Genomic DNA, 9,704 nt, shown 5'->3' with positions numbered 1-9,704 from the left:
ATTGTATATTAATGTTTAATAAACAATAAGAATAATTTAATAAATTATATGCGCTAATTTTTACGTGACCCTTCAACGCAAATCCCATCATAAGTAGGATGTATTGAATTACCTACCTACCATAATGTGTGTATATATATAAATCTTGTTTAATGTAATTGCTTAATAAGTAATAACCAGCCGATTTATAACTAAGTGTTTGAGGGAAATATTATGCTATATTATTCTGTACGTGCCTATAGATAACAGTTATACATATTATATTAATGTAATACACGGTTTCAACAGTTGACACAAAATATAAAATATAACTACCATATTATTATAATATTTTAAGAGAAAGTAAATTGTATTAAATTTATTTTAAAATGTTATGTACCAATTTTTATTTTTACGAAAGGAAAATGTTATATCATTATTCAAATTTCAAAGTAGGTACTTGTTCATTATTTCATTAAAAACGCACGATTGAGTTATTTTTTACATGCAAGTATATAATCCTACTAACGATAATATTAAGTATAGTTCGGAAAGGTTAACGATATATAATATATATTAAAAATGAATTATTAAAATTACTTACTAAAGTATTTCATACGTACTGATGTACTATATAGGTACGTTGTTCCTACGAATCAAGGAATTTTGAAAATCCTAAAGAATGCAAGACTGCATTTCCCCTCGTTTATAAAAAGGCAAAATACAGTCCTGCATATCATAGCAAATGCCTACCGCGAACTGTGTTTTAGATTTATATTCCATCTATATAATATAGAAGCATTTCGGAATAATTATTACAAACACTACTCGAAAGTGTTACAATAATATCTCACTTGTATAGAATAGGTAGGATATGTATGTAAATATATAAATACCTACTATATGTATATTATATTATATATGTCCCGAAGTCCCCGATGACGAGTATAATGTTTAGGTTAATTAGAATATATTGTGTATAAAAGAGGTGAGGGTTGTGGTGGCCAATGGGAGTTAAGGCCCATATAGTTTAAGGACACAAATCGCCTTCAAGCGATAAATCCTATAGAAGAATTTGTAAGAACAGAAAGTCTTGTGCGGTCCTTTTCCATCCCCAAAATCAAACTCTGGATACGACACTAACTTGGACGATCATTATAGGTAAATCTCTGTACACGTTGTACTGTCGGTATAAAACAAATTCCAAATAATTGATGTCTTTTGTACATCCTGTATAAGCCTAATGAAGTCCATGGTTTGGGCCGTCCACGTCCTCCGAGTACAAGTGTTGATTATTGATGTGATGACGTGCACCTATACCTACTCGCGAAACCTAGACATTGACAATTGTAAAGACCCGAATAAAAATTGTATTGAAACAGCTTATGAGCGCTGTTAAAATTTAAACTAATAGAACGGCATGCAAGATTCAAAACAATACATTATTTGTGTGTTACGTCGTTTAAATTAAAATTTTTTTGTCCGGTTAAAAATTTGTTTGCGATATTGTTATTATACGTTAGATTTCGTCACATGTTTAATATTAGAAGCGCAAACTTGAACTCGTGCCAAAGTATAAATATCAATAGCGAGTATAGGTACAATATTTATTATTATGATAATATAATATTTTAATCAAATAATTTATATTCAACGGTTCTAAATCTGAACATAATATCCGATACCTATATGGGCTATTGATAAAATGATATACCTAATGAGTATAAAATGCAATAACATAAATAATTTGACAGTAACAGAATACCTCCTAGTTATTTGTATAAAGTTTTTTATTTTTTTTTTATCATAAAATGGCAAATTTAGTGTTTGAAATTACATAAAAAATAAATAGATAATACATCGTCTGTTCAATTCAAGCATAAAAATAATTCAAAAAATATTTTAATAATCTTTATTGCACATCGTACCAACTCTAAGGAGGGGACACGTCATCGTGTGGTGTACTCGCTGCAGTCCACAGGTAGTTAACCAATCTTTTCGGTATATGAACGATTCTGTGTATTTTTATCAGGTAATATGGTAATATAGGATATTAGTTTTGACGAAAATGATTTTTCACGAAACCAAACATACAAAAAGTTTAAACACATGTGATATTATTTTTTAGACAAAGCTTTTTTTCGATCTTGATTGATATTACATTATAGACTATATAGTAATAGCTTACTGACTTCACCCGAGAAATAATTAGCAAATATAAAATACATTGCTATATCGGACATCGGTGTATCCCGGTTTTAATTCACAGACAAATCGGCATTGGTGTCCTCGCTCTGTGAACTAATTTTACCGAGATGGGTGGATTGGATAAAGCACTGATATTTCATATTTTTGAACATTATTTAAATTACTCTCTATACTTTTCTGATATTTCTAAAAACAATCTCGATGCTTAAAATCCGACATAAATCCAATACCGTTAAGATTGGTATTCGGCTTAATGTATTGCATAAAAAAATATATCGAGAATTAAGAAAGCAAATCATGATTGAAAATCATAAAAAGAATCATTATTATATGTTCTAAATAGTATTTGATTTCAAAACTTGTTTTAAAAAAAAAAAATTTGTTAACATTTTTACTTACCCTATTTCTACTAATTGTATAATACTATAATAGTAATATAAAATGTAACTAATGGCACATTTTCAAAAAATAATTCTTATCAAAATAATTATTATAACAAAAATGTATTTCTTAGTTTCAAAAAATAATTTTATTTAAATAACACCTAAGAGAAATTGTCTCACAATGTAACGTACTGTCACATCATGCGTCATTGTATTTGAAAAATCTATTGATTTGAAATGTAGGTATATCCGTTACTTACGTATATAGGTGTGTTAAAGTAATAAGTTGAGAAGCTTGACAAGTAGGTAGTTGAAAATTGTTAAAACAAATGACTTTTCGGAGTCATTACATTCACACATCGTGGCTTGAGACATCATTATAACGCGACGTTAACGAGGAAGCGTTAGCAATGAAAAGTTTTAATTGTATATATTATGTATAGGTATCATGTGTATCGTACGTTTTGGTATAAGCACGATGGCAGTCATTTTAAACTCATTTCTCAGTTGGTTTTTAAGTTTTCGAAGTAAAAAGTTCCAATTTTAAATTACATCACATAATATACTGTTTCGTCTTTGAAAAAAACTATAAATTTTTATGTATCCCGATCGTACTGACTATATAATATTAATATACTGATCGTTCGAATGCCAATCGAAACACGATTTAAGTTCAAATGTTTGAAGCAGAATATATAACTATATTTTTTTGAAAGTATTGATGGTAAAATTACAATACACTCCATTGTTCAAACCACAAATTATAAAAACGAAAACCACATCGATAAATTAATTTTAATTACACCGGTTGGATCGGTGTAAAGCATCTAAAGCAGTCTCTCGTTTACATAATGTAAACATCTACCAGGTGTGCAGAGAAAACAGATTTTGGCAGTCAGCGTCGGTTGATTAACCGATGTGATAATTTCATTCGTAGCGAATAACTTGATTAATAAACAGTATATTATATTTTGTTGCAGGTTTATGTTTAATTAATTTTTTGAAGAAAAAAAATCCTCGGGTACGTGCGTAGAATCATAGGTCAAACTCGAAACTGGACTTAATTAACTCGGATCCCAGAGAAAATAGTAAAAAAATCCAAATCCAAAAAAACAAAATATATGATTTTAAACTGTTATTTAATTTGATGTCCAAACAACCATCTTTCTTAAATTTTTCATTAGAATTTTTTTCTTATAAGGTCAGACATGACATACCTAATTTTAGTGTCCACGTTCCCAGGCTTTGCTGGAATTGACACCTCACCAACTTATTTACGTGCGACTGTACAAATTATATAACTTGCACCTCGCTGTCGGTAATATTCATCCCATGATGGCATTTTTAAGTCGGTCAAATTTTAACGAACATATAGTCAATTATTTTTATAGTCCCATTTGCTGTTTATACATCACGGAAAAAAATGATTACTATATATAATTGTAGTTGAAGCATTTATAGTTAATACAACTATTTCCTATAAGTAAGTAAATTAAAATATCAACAGTACTTAGTCGGATAACAGGTACGACATAGATCAAATATAATGGATAGGCCATCCCTATACGAAACACCCTTGGGGCAGCGTTCCCGAAGTCTCGATATTTATACCCCATCTATACCATTGTTACCAATAGTAACCTATTATTAGTATTAACTTATTAGTAATAGGCAGGGGTTAAAGTGGGAAAAAATTCAAGAGGGGACTGATGTCTCCATATAGTTTTAAGCGTTCCATATATAATTTTATGTATAATGTTTACTGTATAAAATCCCAATTTGTTAAAGGGGACGCTTTTTAACCGCCGTCAGAGGTAGGGGGACTGAGTCCTCCTGCGTCCCCCCCCCCACTTTAACCCATGCCAATAGGTAACCATTTAGACTTCTCAGTATTTACTAATAATTGAAAACCTGAGGGCAACAACAAGACTTTTCCAATTTATAAAATTTTTCAGGAATCACTTTAAATCTCCGAAGATGTCTTGTTGTTGCACTAAAATAAAAACCAGACATCTCCATTTATATCATATCATTGTATTTAACAGTCAGATTTGTTTGGTTGTTGCACTAAACGACTCAGTTTTTTTTCTTGATAATGTGCAATCAAAAACTGAATTTGGCCAAAATATGGAGATGTCTTGTTGTTGCCCTCAGGTCTTCAATTTTTATAAAATAAATATTATTTTCTGTTTGAATTTTAAATCATTTGATTATTTGAATTTTTTTAGCTTGAACAGAAGTTTATTGACATATTGTTTCCAATTTATTATAAAGGTACAATAATTATTAATTTTAAATAATTTATAATTTTTTTTAAATAAAATAATAAAATAAAAAATGATTTGTTCATGCAGTATAAAAAATATGTTATCCCATAGGCCATAGCTTATCATTCAGGGATGTTTATGGAAGGCTGATGGACTATCTATTATGTGTTATCTATGAGGCGACGAGTGGCGTTTCTGCTGTAGTAATATCAGAATAATTGTTTATTTTTGAACCATAATATATTATATTCTGTTATGTAGGAATATGAGCAAACGGCCTGCGGGTTTGAAATCGTATATAGTACCTAACTATTAATGTACGCATTTCAGGTAAAGGGGCAAAAATAAAATTTTTTACTTTTTAAAATTATGCATACATTTTTTCAGATCCAATAGTTAAATTCGGTTGGGCCCCACGATTATAGATATAGCTTTAATCGTCGTTGCGGGGCACTAATAACGCAGAATAACCAGAAAAGACGCTCACCAAGAACTTAAACATCTGTTAAATTTGTTGATAAATAATATGTATCCGACATCCGTGTGCATTACAAAAATGTAAAATTCTATTTGTCTTGTCACACTGTTCTTTTTGATATTAACATGCATTTTTCATAGACTTCTATACTAACTTAGTACCTACTTATAGTATAGAATTCTGTGGCATTTTTATAAACATACATGACGTATTTATCACCTATTAAATGTTAACAAAACAGATAATTTCCTCCGTTTGGAAAAAGTCTTACTGGACAAATAGAATAATGGGAATTATCTTCCTACCGGCAGATCAATAAATGATTATAAGTTTTTTATATTTCTTACCAAAACCATAAAATAAGTGATTAAAACCAGAAAATGCACTTAAATGCAAAATTTTGGAAAATATACAAATATATTATGCAAAATAAAATGTTGATATTTGAATCTAGACACCACGCGTGAAACGAATTTTTACTCGCAATATAGGTAGGACATAAAAAAAAAAGTGCAAAATCATAAACATAATATAGGTAATATTATATACAATATTATTATTATGTTATACCAACCCTAATAACATGCATATTATAGAGAACACAAAATGAGGGAATAGCCATCCGGTGACCTTCAGGCCAAAATTTGTTAAATTTATAGTTTATTTAACCACTCTCGCAGGAGCTGCAGGTCATGGCACCAGCGTTTCCAGAGTCAGCGCGGTGGGATGGTCGTTCGCGTTCCAAGAACTGAAAAATGTGCGCTACCTGAACAACCCATAGAGTAAAGCCGGGTTCACACTACACTATGACGTGTAAAATAATCACGGTTACCACAGTTACCAAACGATACCGCATAGTTGAATATATTATTAAACTTTTGACCATGTAGTTACATTTATGTGCGCAAAAGTGATAACTAAAATAAAATAATATTATGTAATCATCATTCATCAGGTACAATATTTATATCATTGGTATTGCATTTTGTTTTAAACATAAAAGACTGTGTCTAGATACCCAGGTACCCGTGAGTGATAAAGGCGCATTCACAGCTATGTCGTGTCTTGCGAAGGCTTGTCTATATTATATGGTTACGACTGGAAACCAATATGGTTTAAAAGTTGAGCAGTAATCAATTCTTGGTATACTCGGTTGCGACTTGGTTATTACATGATATCCAAAAGTAATATCCAATCACAATACGCTTTGATCGACACGACACGACACACGACGCAGTTGTGAATCCAGCTTAAAAGAAAATTGTAAGAGTGGTTATACGACGGCTACCGTATGGTTACCAACTTGTGGTGGTGTTGCACAACAAGTCGGGGGATATTTTCGATATTTTCCGAGCGCAGCGCAGCGAGGGCATCACTGTAAATGATTTACGATTTTTTTCACGTTTGCGTTACTGTTGGGGCTTAGGCCGGGTATTGAATATATACACTGATGGGGGTATATTTATCACGGGTACCCGGGTACCTAGACACATCGAACATAAAAATACGAAATCACACGACACGGTGTAGTGTGAACCCGACTTAAGATCTTACTCTATGGGACTGCAACCGCGCGGATGATAACGATGATGATGGTTAGGTTGGGTTAGGCTAGGTTAGGCCTTAATGGTGTGTATGACATCGTATTATAATAATATATTATATTGACGGTGCGTCGCACTGACGAAAGTTCGAAACGCATTCGGCGGCGGCGGTCGCGCGCAAATATCGCTATGCCCCCCCCTCCCTGCAACGACACCAATCGCTCGGCAGTACGCCCCTATCGCCCGGAGGCGCCGATACCGGCGATACTCGATCGAGCGTGCCTATAAACATACAATGATAATAATAATAATAATATGAGAACTACCGTTGTTTACGTGAAACGTCGTCGTCGTCGCCGTCGCCGTCGGAGAAGTACTGTAGTTGTCGTCCGCCGCGGCCGAACGCTCGCTCGCGCACGCACGCACACGCGAACACACACACACGCACGGGCACGGGCACCCCGTGTGTGTATATACGCGCGCACACACACACGCGGGCACGAAAACTTGTTTGACTAGGCACGGCCGGTCACCCGCCGCCGCCGCCGCCGCCGCCACAGCAGCGACTACGCACACACACGAGCGCGAGCGCGCGCAACCGGCACGAAAAGGACGGAGGAGAATAAAGTTGATCTCGTCTCACACCTGCTCAAGATTCCCTCCGTGTCCGATGAGCATTCAGTGTCTTCGGAGCTCCGGTTCCGTGCGTTTCGTTTGATTTACCATATACCAGTCCGTACACCGTGTGCGCGGGTCCGCGGCGCCGCCGTCGCGCGTAAAATCTATCGCCGTGTGCGTCAAATCCACCTCCGCCGCCGCCGCCGCCGCCTGTGCGTTATTTGCAGTAATATTGTAATTATAAAATAGGTCCTACCTGTTTTCGTTTTACGGCCCGCCGACGCCGCCGCCGGTTTCGTGGTTCTGTGTCCGTATTTTTCCGCGGCCGTCGCGCATTAATATTGTTAATATTTTAGTTCGTCTCGACCGAGTGCGCTCCGTGCCGAAACTGCAGTGTGCGTATGCGGTTTTCCGCGAGATAGCTTCATCGCCGCCAACGCAAAGGCCGAAAAGGCCGAACACCCGACTTCAGACCGTCGTCCGCGGAGGATTTACGCGCAGCTGGATATTAAAATCTGAACGAGGTCGGTGCACTTTTCGTATAATAATATTATATTGCCTGCGTTATGATCACACACATCGCTCTCCTGTAAAGAGTCGATCGCGAAATCAATAGTGATCGGTGGTCCGTCCGTCCGCGACTTAAACGCCGCCGTTTTCCGCCCTAAAACAAAGCACGTCGCGCTTTTCGCGGCAATTCGGTCTTCTGAGAATGCCGAAAAAAAAATCGAAAACGGCATACGCACCGGGCTGCTGGTGTCGCGGTCGATCGCGGTCTTCGCGCGATACACGGTTCGCGGTATCAACCCCGCGCTGTCGCGGTATCTGGGAATCCCGCGGGCAACGAAAACAGAGAAACGTTCCCGCGCGACCGTTTTCTATATCATTATTAGGTATTAAACGGTATATCAAACGAAAATTAAAAGAAAATTAAAGATTATATATTATGTCCGTCGCCGGGAGTCTGTTGGACATAGTTATAATGTGTCCTATTTAATATAATATAAATTTTAATAATAATAATGTGAATACGATATCATAATATATAACATAATATTATGTACCTATTATATACGTTTTATCGGATAAATGTGCAATTTGTCGCGTCGTGGGCGAAACCCGCCGCGACGTATCGTTTATTTATCCTCTCTCTCTTTCTCTCTCTGCGTCACATACCTATATAATTTTATATTGTTATAAATTATTATAAGCGAATAATAATATAGGTAGGTACCTACCCGGCAGCCGTAACCGCGATACGGTCATCGTGTTTGTGTGTGTCGCGTAGGTATATAATATTATTATTATAACAACAACTGGGTTATAATAATAATCGTCGTTAGCAGAATGAAAAAAAATAATTATTATTATGATAAAAAAAAACCACCGTGGCCGGCTCCCGACGAATGGAAAAAAAACCTGCCGCCGTTTAATAAATGTTATAATATCATATTATTGTTGGTATATATCTGGTACGTGGTTGGTATTATATGGTTAAACCGAGTCCGTCGCGTTGCGATGGTCAATATAATATCATTGTCCAATCATGTTGAGGTTGTGTTATTATATTATAAATGTGCGGTTTTCTTATTATCATTTTTTTTTCATATACCGTCTGAAAAATAAAACCCGTATTGTACACGAGACGAGTGAATAATTTTCTCAGTAGGTATAATATAATATCATACACATATTATTATTATGTGAATAATGATAATAATAACAATAATAAGTGAGCCTTCGCCCACATTCCCGGACGCGCGCGCCGCTTGATGTCCACCACGTCGCGGGCTCTGCAGGAATATAATATTATTCCGGTGCAGTGATAATAATTTATGATTATAATTTATAATAAAGTACAAGATTTTCAAGAAGAAAAATTCGATACGTATCGACAAATGGCAGTTTACGTACCGATGCATCGCGATGACAGGAATAGTTACGCAGAGTCCGATCTGGGTCGGGTCGGTGCGTATCGCACGTGAACGCTCAAAATTCACCCGATACGTATCGGTAGGACGCTCCGATTTCTTCCTTGAAAATCTTGATACTCGACATATGTAGGGCATGAATTTCTTCGCTTTTCGCACTCTTCGTTGTCGCCGGTAACAATTTCCGGCACTAGGCTGTGCCCAAGTCTATCGCATTCTTTATATGGTTCTGATATTTGGTCCTAAATACACAACTAGGATGTCTTATACCCTGGAGGATATGCGCCTCGTAGCCA

General features: G+C 35.5%; 1 protein-coding gene across 1 annotated transcript in view; it reads left to right on the top strand.

Moving 5' to 3' along the window:
* Positions 1-7,509: 7,509 nt before the first annotated feature.
* Positions 7,510-9,704, top strand: part of LOC100168120 (GATA zinc finger domain-containing protein 10) — a 176,149-nt gene continuing 173,954 nt past the window's right edge. Inside the window, exon 1 of the mRNA XM_001951936.5 lies at positions 7,510-8,001. The gene's annotated coding sequence lies outside the window, so the exon portion shown is untranslated. The remainder of the gene's footprint in view (positions 8,002-9,704) is intronic.

Source organism: Acyrthosiphon pisum, chromosome A1 (genome assembly GCF_005508785.2).
Source record: "Acyrthosiphon pisum isolate AL4f chromosome A1, pea_aphid_22Mar2018_4r6ur, whole genome shotgun sequence".
Lineage (NCBI taxonomy): Eukaryota > Metazoa > Arthropoda > Insecta > Hemiptera > Aphididae > Acyrthosiphon > Acyrthosiphon pisum.
The sequence above is the reverse complement of the archived record's forward strand: the minus strand, read 5'-3'. Positions and strand labels throughout refer to the sequence as shown.